This window comes from Oryzias latipes, chromosome 8 (genome assembly GCF_002234675.1).
Source record: "Oryzias latipes chromosome 8, ASM223467v1".
NCBI lineage: Eukaryota > Metazoa > Chordata > Actinopteri > Beloniformes > Adrianichthyidae > Oryzias > Oryzias latipes.
This window is the reverse complement of record NC_019866.2, coordinates 25,882,638-25,894,756: the sequence shown is the minus strand read 5'-3', so window position 1 is coordinate 25,894,756 and position 12,119 is coordinate 25,882,638. Positions and strand designations below refer to the sequence as shown.

Sequence of the window (12,119 nt, the reverse complement as noted above, 5' to 3'; positions counted from 1 at the left end):
GTCTAAGGGCAGGGATGCCAGTATAGCTTAGTCAGTTTGTTAGTTCATTTTAGTATTTTCCTATTGAACTCTTTGTATTCATGATCCTTTTGAGTTCATGTTTTACTTCGAAGCCCATCGAGACGACTGTTGTTGTGATTTTGAGCTATACAAATAAAATTGAATTGAATTGAATTGAACTCACCCGTGCACATGTATAACAGACGCACTCTTGCACATGCCTGTAGTGGATTTACCCCAGCAAATGTATAGCAGACGCACACTTGCACACACATGTAGTGGACTCACCCCTTGCACATGTGTAACGGACTTACACTTGCACATGCGTGTAGTGGACCCAACCGTGCACATGTATAACAGACGCACACTTGCACGTGTGTAGTGGGTTCACCCCTTGCACATGTGTAAAAGACTTACACTTGCACACGCGTGTAGTGGACTCACCTGGGCACATGTATAACAGAAGCACACTTGCACACGCTTGTAGTGGACTCACCCGTGCACATGTATAACAGACGCACACTTGCACACGCTTGTAGTTGACTCACCCGTTGCACATGTTTAACAGACTGACACTTGCACACACATGTAGTGGACTCACCCCTTGCACATGTGTAACGGACTTACACTTGCACATGCGTGTAGTGGACCAAACCGTGCACATGTATAACAGACGCACACTTGCACGTGTGTAGTGGGTTCACCCCTTGCACATGTGTAAAAGACTTACACTTGCACACGTGTGTAGTGGACTCACCCATGCACATGTATAGCAGACACAAACTTGCACATGCGTGAAGTGGACTCATCCGTGCACATGTGTAACAGACTTACACTTGCACACGCATGTAGTGTACTCACCTCTGCACATGTGTAACAGACTTACACTTGCACACGCATGTAGTGGACTCAACCATGCACATGTATAACAGGTGTACACTTGCACACGCGTGTAGTGGACTCACCTGGGCACATGTATAACAGAAGCACACTTGCACACGTTTGTAGTGGACTCACCCGTGCACATGTATAACAGACGCACACTTGCACACGCTTGTAGTTGACTCACCCGTTGCACATGTTTAACAGACTGACACTTGCACACACATGTAGTGGACTCACCCCTTGCACATGTGTAACGGACTTACACTTGCACATGCGTGTAGTGGACCAAACCGTGCACATGTATAACAGACGCACACTTGCACGTGTGTAGTGGGTTCACCCCTTGCACATGTGTAAAAGACTTACACTTGCACACGTGTGTAGTGGACTCAACCATGCACATGTATAGCAGACACAAACTTGCACATGCGTGAAGTGGACTCATCCGTGCACATGTGTAACAGACTTACACTTGCACACGCATGTAGTGTACTCACCTCTGCACATGTGTAACAGACTTACACTTGCACACGCATGTAGTGGACTCACCTCTGCACATGTGTAACAGACTTACACTTGCACACGCATGTAGTGGACTCAACCATGCACATGTATAACAGGTGTACACTTGCACACGGGTGTATTTGATTCACCCCTTGCACAAGTGTAACAGACTTACTCTTGGACAAGCGTGTAGTGGACTCACCCGTGCACATATGTAACAGACTCACACTTTGTGGGTGTTTTTTGTTACTGCTATTTGTGTCCCCCTTCCTCTGCAGGATTTGTTTTAGAAGGACAGTTCCAGGTAACAAAATAGAGAACTCAGAGTGGGGAGGGGATTCATTAATTTCCTCCCTCCTCCCGTTTTTCAGGCTCTTACTTACTGCTGCCCCCTCCCCCGCCTGAGACTTGAACCCGTGACCCTGCAGTAAATGAGTTCACAGCAGCGGCGTTCAGTGAGTGAGTGTTTCGGCGTGACCCCGGTTGAGTTCACCTCTCGTGTTTTCTGACAGGCATTAAACCAGCCGTAGGATCCGCTGTGCACAGATTTAAGACTTTTTCCGATTGAATTTTTGAGGAATGTTATCATTTCAGTTTTCAAATATAATCCCGCCTACAGAGATTATCGTGTGTGACCACTTGGGGTCCGTCAAAGGTAAAAAAAGCGATGGCGCCCTAAACCTCAGTTTGCTGCCGAGACCGCAGCTGCATCTCCAGACCACAGCGGATCAATACTTTAATCTAATTGTCCTTTGCATCCAGACAGCCTGATGTGCACACGCGTGGAGCACGCCAACACAGACTCTTGCACGTGCGTCCAAACTCACACTGAATGCAGAGGACCAGCATGCCCAGCGTGTGGCGGCGTTTACGGAGCATCACATGGGGAGGGGTGAATGGGGGTTCTGTTGTGGCCGCTCATCCTTCACTTTGGTTCCTAACCGTCTCTCTGGGCGTTTCTCCGTAGCGCTTCCTGTCAGCATGACAGGCGTGGGGTAACACATCACGTCTACGTCTGAATTTAACATTTACAGTAGAAAGTGAGGAGACGTCCAGTCCAAAGTGACATACCTTCTGAATCGTCTTCTGCAGCGGGGCTTTGTCCGCCTCTCTGCATTCCTCTGTCTCCACGCCGCCTGCTTCACCCCTCCCAGGCAGCAGCGACTCTGTTTTCTCTTCCGTTTTCCTTCTAGTAGTCTTTCCTTTGCTTTCTGTCTCTGCAGCATCCTCTTCCTCTGGCTGCAGACTGATGGCCGACGGGAAGTGTGTATCGGGACACGCACACCGCCTCTGTCACTTTGAATGAATATTGTGCACACTTGACTCATCTCTCCTCCCCCCACCACCCTTCTCTCTTTTCCTCCATCTAGTAGACACCCCTCCTCCACTCCTCCTGATTTGGCCGCCGTTGCCATCTCCTCCCACCTTTCCTCGCTGCTGCTGCCTTTTAAAAACGGACTGACTTGCTGTCAGCCCGGCTGCCCACCGTCCAGACGGTTCACCTTTGGCGCAGCGTGTAGCCTTCCTATTCTGCTGTCTCGTGTTTTCTCTGAAAACACGACAAAATCCTACTTTTTTTTTTTTTTTTTTTTTTTTTTTAACTTGTCCTGTCCAACAGCTAGGCAAACAGATGAGAGCTGAGGGCCTCTTGTGTTGGACATATTTTACTTTAACAAGAGGGGTTATTAATCTTCAGACAAACCAAAGGTATGTCTGAATAAACCCCTTTTGTAATTGAGGCCAAAATTTATTAATTTCAATCATGTTTGAAAATCTTTGGTGTTGGACCGGACGGAAAAGGAAAGAGGGGAAGAAGAGAGAGGGACGTTAGAGAGAGGGGGGGGTAGGAGGGTGATAATAGGAGGGGAAGGGGGGTAAGACCATGAAGCAGCATAGAGCAGACAGGTTTACTGGTTGTTTATCGTTACGGTACGGTTCAAATGTAGTACAAAAAGGGCGGGGCCTGTTCACACACACTCAAATATTATCAACACACCTGCTAGCCGCAAAAATGTCCACATGTCAACATGCACACAAAACAGATAGTGTTCACGAACGCATACCTATGCCTTTAAACCAACTAGTGTGAAATCTTTCATTCATTCAATCATGCAAACTATTAGTGCAAAGGTGAGCTAACACCTGTGCTCAGGTAAGTGTTTATGTTCTTCTAAAATGGATGGTGGAATGTGAAAAGAAGGAGGAGGAGCGCCCAGCCACCCCCACACCCATACCCCCGCCGCAGCAGCAGCGGCAGCCGGAATTCCCCCAACGCCACACGGGAACAGGCAGGGAACAACCGCCCCCCGGGCGACCAAGACCGCCACCCAGGCCAGGGCCAGCCGGACCGCCGCGAGGCCCCCAGAGCCAGAGAGCAGGGAGGCGCAGAGGGAAAGAGAGCGCCGCCCCAGCCCAGCCAGGAAAGCAGCCCCCCGCCGCGCCGGAAGAGCCCAACGCAGGGCCCCACCGGAGAGGGACGCCCACAGCCCCAGACGAGCACCCCACCACCACCCAGGAGTTCCGGGCATCCCCCCGCCCCGACCCCAGGTACGAGCCAGGACCCCCCAAGGGAGACCCGCTCCGCACTCCAGGCAGCCACCCACCCGGCCCACGGTTGGTCCAGGTAGGAGCAAGGCAGGGGCCCGCCGCCCCCGCCCAGGAGGGGGGAACCCCGGGGAAAAAAGGGCGGCCCACAAGGGATGTTATAAATATGGCCCGACCAGGCTCGGCCATGTTGGAAGTTTGGCGGGGCCCAGCGCCCAGGGGCAAGGACCAGGACCCACCCCCCAGGGACACGAACACCCCCGGCTCAGGTGTAATATGAACCCCCCCACCGTGCGGAGAGAGCACCGCCGGGCCCAGGGAGCCGGCACCCAAGGGACACGGCCGCCATCGCCAAGGGGCCTGCACCCCCCACCAGGGAAGGGGTAGGGGACAGATGGACCCAGGTCCCACCTTCCTTGTAGAATGTGTGTGCGTGTATGGGTGTTTGAGAGGGTGTTTGTGTGCATGTGTGTGTGTTTATGTTTGAATGTATATATTGAAGGGGGAGGGGTGTGTGTACTAAGGGGGGTGCAGTTAAAATTGGCGAGTAGGGCACTAAGGGGACATCTCCTGATTACTCACAGTGATGTCCCCTCACCCTCCACACCAAGGGGCCCTAAATGTCTAAGGTGCGGTTAAAATTGGCGGGTAGGGTGCCAGGAGGACATCTGCTGCTTGCTTGCAGTGATGTCCAAGCACCCCCCCTACCAAGGACCCTACATGTCTAAGGTGCAAATAAAACCGAAAGAGGGGGGGCCCACTCCATACGGCAACCATAGGAGGGGGTCCACTCCCAAGTAGCCCCCCCCCAAGGCGCATCGCAGGCTAGACCCCCCACCCCCTCACCCTAATATGAGGTTATATAAGGAAGGGGGTAAGTTGGGGACAGCTGGTAGACTGTCCCCCGGTGGTCAAACAGCCGTCCCCCAGCCCACCCCCAGCAAAGGGGCCAGGGCCACCCAGCCCAGGGGCCCACCCCCGGAGGCGCCGACACCCCAGGCCCGGCACCACCCACCCCACACAGAGAGAGAGGAGCCAGAAAGCGTCGCCCCCCCCCGGAGCAAGCCCAGGCCCCCACCCCCAGACGCCGGCCCTAGAAGAGCTCTGGTCAGCCCTCGACGGGACCGAGGAGGCCAACCGGCCGAGGCAACCACTGATTGCCTCAGCGGAGACCCCGACCCGCTAGCCCCCCCGACCCGTACTAATAATGGCCCCCCCTCCCCCCCAGAACGCCCCCCCACAGGACAGGGCCGACAAGCCCCCCACCCCACCCCACCCCAGACCCCGCAGCCGAAGCGGGTGACACCCAGAGCGACCGGGGGCCCCGAGAGGGTTGTCCCGTCCCGTCCCAGAGCCAGGGAAGGGCCGATCCCAGCCCCAGGTGCAGATGGGCAGCCCATCCGGCGCCGCTGGGCCCCCCCCACCCGAGCAGGGCCCCCCGCCAACCCCCCCCAGCACAGGCAAAGGGACCACCCCCCCAAGCCAAGCCAGACCACCACCCCACCCCCCCCACCACGCACCCCCACACCCAAGCCCAGAGGACCACGCAGCGCCCCAGCCCGCCCCACCCAGGCACCGGACCCGACCCCCCGACCAACGGAGCCCCCCCCCCCCCCCCCCAGGCACCAGGAGCCCCGACCCCCACCCCAAACCACGGCAGAAGGGCAAGGAGCAGCGACGACCAAGCCCCCCACCCCCTAAGTCATGGAGTCAACCACAGGAGACCAGAGAGACTGAATTCTTTCAAAGTTACTTGAGCTTTGGGCTGACATTTTTTCCAAGCTGATATGATCAAACAGCAGATTTCTGTGTTGACTTATGTTTATATTTTTCTTGTTTTTCCAATTTATTAAAATAGTTTTTTTGGCAATACAAAGAGTTATGAAAATGATAGATGCTAATCCTTCTTCTATATCGATGGCACTCATGTCACCAAGCACACAAAGTGACGGTGAGGCAGTGATTGAAACCTTAAGCCAGACTGATAAATCGGCACATACCTGCTGCCAGAGAGCCTGGACAGGAGTGCAGAACCACAGTGCGTGCATGTAGCTGTCGGGTAGATTATTATCACAGTGCTCGCAAATGTCTGAGTTACTGAGACCCATCTTGAACATCCTCTGTCCAGTGTAGTAAATTCTGTGAAGAGTTTTGAGATGGATTAGCTGCAGATTTGGACTTTTTGTCAGTTTAAAGGTGTTTAGACAAAGTTCTGACCAGAAGCTTTCATCTGTGCTGATGCTCAAATCTGCATCCCATTTTTTTGTTGGAAGGGCAATATTGTTATCTAAATTACATAAAAGTTTGTATATTTTGGAGAGAGTTCTATTCATTGAAAAATTAATCAGAGTGGTAACTACATCTGGTAGCTTTAAATCGTCGTCTTTAATTTTATACTTTTTAGTAATACTTGATTTAAGTTGCTGATATTCCAAGAAGTTATTTATTCCATGTTTGTCTTGAAGTTCCTGGGGGGTTATGAATCTTCTATCAATAATTACGTGCTCTAGTTGTTTTATGCCCCCTGCTTGCCAAGCTGGGAAGTGAATCATTTTTTTGTTAATAAGGATGTCCGGGTTGTTCCAGATGGGTGTCATTTTGCACGGTTGAATTGATGATTTTGATATTTTGAGAAATTCCCACCAGGCTGTTAAGGTGGCATTTATATTAATGCTTTTGAAACAATCCTGTTTTTTAACTGTTTGGCTAATAAATGGTAGCTGTAGCCGACAAAATCCTACTTAGCACAGAGATTATGCTGAAACAAGAAGTAAAGTAACGTGTCACCACGATCACGATAAAAATAGGTCTCAATTGTTTGCTGCACTTGCTGATATTTTCCTGTAACTGATGATCGAGAAAACATAGATTGAATAAAGTATCAAAGAGTGAAATGCAATCAAAGGTCAGTAGTCACAGTGAGGAGTTAACCCTTGTGCTATCTTAGATGACCCCCCCCCCCCCCCTTCCATTGAGGTGTTCTCCCTACCATGACAAAGGTGGATAAAGGTGGAAAGATTTCATGTAATCCATGGATACCAGTGAAGATCACAAATCATTGAAGAAAAAAGGTTCAGAGCACTGTCTAGTGGGTCTAGATGACCCAACTCCCAAAGTTAAAGTGCCTAGGATAGCACAAGGGATACAGAAAGAAAATAGCAACGTCAATCATTTAGTACATCCACTCTGGCAAGTCTGCTCTGATCCAGCTCTGATCCAGGTCTGATCCAGCTGTGATCCAGGTCTGATCCAGTTTTGGTCAAGGTCTGATCAAGATTTAGTCCAGCTCTTGTCCAGGTCTGATCAAGATCTGGTCCAGCTCTGATCCAGATTCAATTCAATTCAATTTTATTTGCATAGCCCAAAATCACAACAACAGTCGTCTCGATGGGCTTCGAAATAAAACATGAACTCAAAAGGATCACGAATACAAAGAGTTCAATAGGAAAATACTAAAATGAACTAACAAACTGACTAAACTATACTGGCATCCCTGCCCTTAGACCCCCCCTTGCGGTAAGGAAAAACTCCTAAAAAAAACGGATTCCGGAAAAGACAAAGAAACATCAGGGGTGCCCACATGAAGGAGGGATCCTCCCCCAGGACGGACAGGCGATTTACCAGAACTCTTAGAGAAGAATTAACTTATCTAAATCTACAACTACATATATAAAAGTCCAGCAGACGAGCTTCATCCAGCCGTGGTTATTGGGACAGTCAAAGGCGCGAGTCGAGCCGGAGACAGGAACCACAGCCAGGTGTAGGAGCAGGAGCAGAGACGAGGTACTCGGTCAGGAAGTGGAGCACGGATGAAACAACTGGAGTCTGGAAGCACTCCCACTCCCCAGGAGGGGAGAGAGGGACAATACATGAATCACTGCACCAAACAGAGGCATGGAGAACTAAATGATGAATTATGATCAAAAATAGAGGAGAGGAAGGGTAGAAGTACATGAGAAAAGAGGACAGAACCCCAGAGCACCATAGTTACCCCAGCTTCAACTTCTAGCAGCCTTTAAAACAAATAGATATTGTTATTAAGTTTAATTTAAACACATTAACATTAAGTTAAATAATCTCTGAATACTAACTAGTCTGACAATAAGCCTGTCATGGATTGAATACATGGACACACGATGCAGGACGAAAGAAGCTGTGAAACCAAGGATTTTAATCCCGAAGAAGGCTCTGAGACTCGTACACAAGTGACAGTCACAAAGAGAACGATCCGGTGACAAGTGAGGAGGCACACAAGGTATATATACACACAAGAGCGATTGAAAACAGGTGAGTAGACAGGTGCTGGTGATGAATGAAGTCAAGTTAAAAAAGGCACAATGGAACACAGAACAGGAACTTAACAAAATAAAAGCCCCAACCCGGAAGTGAAGACAACTCTAACCGCCCTGGTCCCGGTACCCGACAAAGCCTGTCCAAAGAGGAATGTTTTCAGTCTAACTTTGAATGTAGAAACTGAGTCGGCCTCTCTTCCATGAGCTGGGAGTTTATTCCATAAGACAGGGGCTTGGTGGCTAAACGCTCTACCTCCAACCGTACTTTTACTAATTCTAGGAACCACAAGCAGTCCTGCATTTAGTGAGTGAAGTGTTCTGATTGGATGGTAAGGGACTATGAGGTCCTTAATATAGGACGGGGCCATTCCATGTAAGGCCTTATAGGTTAACAGGAGGATCTTGAACTGGATTCTATAATCAACTGGGATCCAGTGAAGTGAAACTAACACAGGAGTGATGTGATCTCTTCTGCTAGTTCCAGCTAACAATCTAGCTGCTGCGTTCTGAACAAGCTGGAGACTTCTTAAGGAACTCTTAGGACACGCTGCTAACAAGGAGTTACAGTAATCCAGCCTCCACGTAACAAATGCATGGATGAGTTTTTAAGCATCACTCATATAAAGTAGATTTCTGATCTTAGCAATAATCCGCAGGTGAACAAAGGCAGTTCTACACGCCTGAGATATGTGAGCCTTAAATGATAAATCCTGGTCAAATAAAACCCCAAGGTTTCTAACTGTGGAATTGGGGGCTATACTTATGCCATCCAGGGAGACTATCTGAGCAGACAGAGCATCTTTGAGGTTTTTAGGACCAAGTATAATGACCTCAGTTTTTTCTGGGTTCAAGAGGAGGTAATTAATTGTCATCCAGGTCTTGATGTCTCTGATGCAGGCGTTCAGTTTCTCTATATTGTCATTCTGGTCAGGTTTCATGGATAAATACAACTGCGTATCGTCGGCATAACAATGAAAATTAATGCTGTGTTTCCTGATTATGTTTCCTAGGGGTAGCATATAAAGCGTAAACAGGAGGGGTCCCAAGACTGAGCCCTGTGGGACTCCAAAGTTGACTCGAGTGCACTGAGAGGAATGTCCATTTACATTAAGGCTAAGTGGACAATACCTCCAGTTTCAGGTCTGACTCCTCCCTCATGAGCGCATATATACCAGCTCTTAAGATAAGAGGCGAAACATCTTCTTACTTTATAAAACCAAGTACAGATGACAGCCCCTAAACCTACTACAATAGCAATAGTACTAAAAAAAATACTTGGATTATTTCTATTCTCTGATATTAAGGTTGAATAGTACTGGCTTCTAGCTCTACGCAGAGCTATTTTATAATTTAATAGGCTATGTTTCCAGGTATTCAGAGACTGCTCTGAACCGGAGCGGCGCCATTCTCTTTCCAACTTACGGGTTTCTTGTTTAAGCGAACGAGTTTCAGCGTTAAACCACGGTGCTACTCGGTTTTGTCTGACGGACTTAGGTTTCAAGGGGGCAACAACATCAAGTGTACTCCTGAGGGCTTGTAAGGCATCATTAACAAAGTGGTTATTTCTACTAGGACTGATGCTATGGGAGCTGGTCTCAGAGTATTTTCTCAGAATATCACTAAGTACTGGCTGAACTGTGTGTTTAAACTCAGACACAGAACGGTCAGTTAAGGTTCTTCTAAGCTGTTTCTTATTCACTGGTGCAGTAGCATGCTCTAATGTAAACTGGAAGGTAATCAGAAAGTGATCAGAAATGATGGGGTTAAGAGGAAGGACACTCAGCTGGTTGATCTCTATCCCATGGGTTAGAACAAGGTCCAGGGTGTGCTTATGACAGTGAGTGGGTTCATTCACACTTTGGGTGAAACCAACATCATCTAATAAAGCTGCAAAAGCCTTTCCTAGACAGTCACTGGGGTCATCAACATGAATATTAAAATCCCCTAATATTATAGCTTGATCAGAATCTAAGACAATAGTCGACAAGAAATCGGAAAACTTAGCCAAAAATTCCAAATACGGGCCGGGGGGGCGATAAATAATTATGAGTAAAGCAGGTTTTTGAGTCTTCCTGTTTGGGTGATTTATAGACAATATGATGCTTTCAAATGAATTATAAGCATTTTTAACTTTAGGGCTGAGAAGTAAGCTAGACTGTGATATTACTGCCAAACCACCTCCTTTCCCTGAAATCCTGGATTTCTGATAGTTAGCATAAGTGGGGGGGGTTACTTCATTCAATCTAACATAGTCATCCTGTTGGAGCCAAGTTTCTGTTAAGGCTAAAAGACTGAGGTTGTTATCAGTAATTAACTCATTGACTAAGAGGGACTTGGAGGAAATGGATCGAATGTTTAATAAACCGCATTTAATGACATCATAATTCTGCTTGTGAGAACTGCTGTCTGTCACTTTAAGGTTTCTATGACGCGCTCCTTGTACTTGTCTTTCAGCACATAAGCTAAAGCTAGGACCTGCTTGACTTTCCGGTGCAAACCCCTGTGTTTTTCCCGGCTGTTGTGTAGGCTCTGGGGTGCTAACTAAGTTAGCCCTGGTAGCGCGGCCCGCGCTACGAGTAACGACCTGGCTAGCCGGCTTAGCTTCCACCGTGCGGAGCCGCGCTTCTGACTGCTCCAGCCTGGCCTCCAAGTCTAACACAAGACCACACTTCACGCACCTACCACTATCTTCACTAAAAGGGGCAGGATCCTCACTAAACATATGGCACATGGGGCAGGAAAGAGGGGGAAAGGTGGAAGGAGTGGTGGCCATGCTAGGTTCTAAGCTAAGGCTAGCGGTGTTTAGGTAAAGAGAAGTGGTTTATTTAGCAAAATAAAAAAAGTGAACAGCAAGCGGTTTAACAGTAGTGTATTTGCTACTAAAAGGTACTAGATGTGAATATTAAACCAGATAACCCTTAGAGTAAGCAACAGTAGTCAGGCTAATGCCAAACAACAGAACAGCAGTCAAACACGACTAACACTGGGAACCGCTCACCCGGAAATAACGTCACAGGAAGTAGGAATCCAGATCTGGTCCAGGTCTGATCCAGTTCTGGTCCAGGTCCGATCCAGCTCTACTCCAGGTTTGGTCCAGCTCTGATCCAGTTTTGATCCAGTTCTGATCCAGGTATTATCCAGGTCTGATCCAGCTCTTGTCCAGGTCTGATCCAGATCTGATCCAGGTCTGATCCAGATCTGATCCAGGTCTGGTCTCAGCTCTAATCCAGTTTTGGTCCAGGTCTGCTCCAGGTCTTTTCCAGGTCTGATACAGGTCTGATCATGCTCTGATCGAGATCTGATCCAATTTTTGTCCAGGACTGATCCAGATCTGAGCCAGGTCTGGTCCAGGTCTGATCGAGGTCTTGTCCAGTTCTTGTCCAGGTCTGATCCAGGCCGGATCCAGATCTGGTCCAGGTCTGATACAGATACGATCCAGTTCCAATCCAGGTCTGATCTAGGTCTGGTCCAGCTCTTGTCCAGGTTGATCCAAGTCTGATCCAGCTCTGATCCAGGTCTGATCCAGGTATATTCCAGTTCTGGTCCAGGTCTGATCCATCTGATCCAAATCTGATCCAGATCTGATCCAGTTCTGGGCTAAGTCTGATTCAGGTCTGGTCTCTTCTTATGGAGCTCTTAGTTTGGCGGAGGTGAAAGCTATTCTGGCCTTTTTTTCTGATGAAACAGGAGAACTCTGGTTCTTTCTAGACTCCCCCAGAAGGACAGAGAGTTCCTTCTAACCCTCAGAGACCTCAGTGACAGCACTAACAGTTTCATTCAGAATGTGAATCTAGAATTCAAGGATCAAAGGCTAGAGTACAAGATCCAAAAAAAGACAAAGCGTGTTGAATGCTTCAAAAGAATCTACAAGATTTCACTGACTCGGTGGGACAG

At 48.6% G+C, this 12,119-nt stretch overlaps 1 protein-coding gene across 1 annotated transcript in view; it reads right to left on the bottom strand.

The window, feature by feature from the left end:
* Positions 1-2,651, bottom strand: part of pla2g4c (phospholipase A2 group IVC) — a 36,411-nt gene extending 33,760 nt beyond the window's left edge. The window contains exons 1-2 of the mRNA XM_023957920.1: positions 2,461-2,651; positions 2,217-2,362 (exon numbers count right to left, since the gene is read on the bottom strand). The gene's annotated coding sequence lies outside the window, so the exon portion shown is untranslated. The remainder of the gene's footprint in view (positions 1-2,216; positions 2,363-2,460) is intronic.
* Between the last annotated feature and the right edge of the window lie 9,468 nt (positions 2,652-12,119).